Below are 2500 nucleotides of genomic sequence, written 5' to 3' on the forward strand. Positions count from 1 at the left end.
GTGGTGATACTGGTTGTACTGGTAGTAGTGGTGGTGGTGGTGATAATGGTAGTACTGGTAGTAGTGGTGGTGGTGGTGATGGTTGTAATTGTTTGGTTATGTTATGGTGTATATGTTATTCGTATATTTTACAGCTAAATTATAAAATAAAATCTTTTTTTTGTTACAAATACATAGGCACTCAACAACACAGATACAACCATACTATCACACCAACACACACACACACACACATAACCAAACAACTGCACAATTACAAACACACAGCCATATAATTGCACAACAAAGAAATGAACTAATTACTGTCAAGGTTACTGAAGTATAACATTACGCAGTGGGAAACCCACACGAGCCATGATGGACCACCTCTCCCAAAAGTGCTGGGAAACAGCCAACAGATTCATCCCTGTCCCAAGAAAATTCACTGGAATGTAGGGAATTCTCCCGTGGTGTAACCAAGACTGCAGGAGAGCGAAGCTCGTGAACGGAAGATGTGACAATATATGAAGCATAAAGGAGACCCAACGGAGGGAGATGCAGAGCCTCAAATAAAAAATTACGAGTACAAACGAGAAAACAGAGAGGAAATACTAAAATAACTAAATAGATATAGCAAAGACCGAAGATGATTTTTTTCTGGTTAGAAACCCGGAATGATTAATACTCCAGTAAAAAGAAAACATGAAATCCAAGCAGTGTGTTTACTTTCAACTGGCATTCTTTCCAGGTCCTTCCTAAGACGCGACCAACAACAGTTCACTAACTCCTAGGTATTTTATTTACTGCTAGGTAACAGGAACTGAGACATTCAGTGAGCAACAGAGCTTGCAAAACAAGCTTCACTTGAAAAAATCCTTACACGGCCTCCTCTGCAATTCTTCTGTGGTCCACTGTAACACCAGATTCATATCAACTTTTAGGTTTGCTGTGTCCTCAGTGGATGCAACTCTCGTACAGATAATATTATCGCCTGCAAAGGATTATTCAATGTTATGATTAATGTCTCTGTATATTTCGTGTATGAGAATTGGAGGCAGACTGATACACAACTTTAAGAGCATGTATGACAGGGCCTACGAGGAGTGAGGGAACCCGGTCAAGGTCAGTGAAGAGGCGGGACCAAGAGCCAAGAACCAGACCTTCACAACAACAAACACAGGAGTACAAATAGATGAGTACACACACAATAATAACAGTCATTTCATCCTGAACCTCATTTTTTTACAAGAACGTCTGTGTCCGCCTCTCTGATCATACCTTTGCAACTTGAACGGCTACCAACATGCCCACCATTATTCTCGTCACGTTCTATCTGCATTGGAAATCCTACCACTGAGTTTTCAAGAAGAAACTGGACTACAACTTGCTAAAAGTGCCAGTTCAGCCAGGCAATGATGGCTATGTGGACCTGAGTTCTGCCAGCAAGAAATGTCCGTTGATCAAGCAACCAGAAAGTGAAATCAAGCGCCAGGCCGTCGATCAGGAGTAGAACTCTCAAAAAAAAAAAAAACTAGCAACAGGTATATCAAGGGTAATCACAGGTAGCAAACAGTGGCAACGCTGAGCGGAACGTGTGCAAAATATTTATGTCAGAGCCCAAACTGCTGGAACTCTCAACACGGTTGTGGAGACAAGGGCGTATAAGAGGACGGGGAAGGTGCTGTAAATAACATTTAGCACAAGATCTGACACTAGAAGTTCTGTCCCATCAAGTAGGTGTTGTGGGGTCGGTGAGGGGGAGCTCTGGTTGATCCAAGTAAGTGGAGTTATCTTTTCTTCCCATGAATCAAATTCGAATACCTTCCATTCCGTTGTACGATATCAACGAGATTCCTGTTGAAGATAATAATAATAATAATAATAATAATAATAATAATAATAATAATAATAATAATAATAATAATAATAATAATAATAATAATAATAATAAGAAGAAGAAGAAGAAGAAGAAGAAGAAGAAGAAGAAGAAGATTTAATAATAATAATTGTAGAACTTGAGCATAGTTTGAATATGGGCCTCGAGAAGGTGCGAGTCAAAGGAAGACGATAGACTCACAATATTGCGAACTCTGTGCCGTAAACTACAGAAATGCACTCTGAGAAACCCCGCTCCTTCCGTGTGTGTGTGTGTGTGTGTGTGTGTGTGTGTGTGTGTGTGTGTGTGTGTGTGTGTGTGTGTGTGTGTGTGTACAAGAGCTGCATACATTACGTTTTGATTCATAGAGAATGTTTCTTTAATGGAGATTTATGAGAACTTTACTATTCTCTGCCATCCACCCTCCTGCCAGCTAGAAAGGTTTTACATGTAAATGTTTGGATGCTGTTTCTGACACATGTAGAGCCATTCCTGCATAAAACACGCACACGTACACACGCACACACACACACACACAAACACACACACACACACACACACACACACACACACACACACACACACACACAAACACACACACACACACAAACACACACACACACACACACACACAAACACACACAC

The sequence above is a fragment of the Cherax quadricarinatus genome, chromosome 1, assembly GCF_038502225.1.
Source record: "Cherax quadricarinatus isolate ZL_2023a chromosome 1, ASM3850222v1, whole genome shotgun sequence".
Classification (NCBI taxonomy): domain Eukaryota; kingdom Metazoa; phylum Arthropoda; class Malacostraca; order Decapoda; family Parastacidae; genus Cherax; species Cherax quadricarinatus.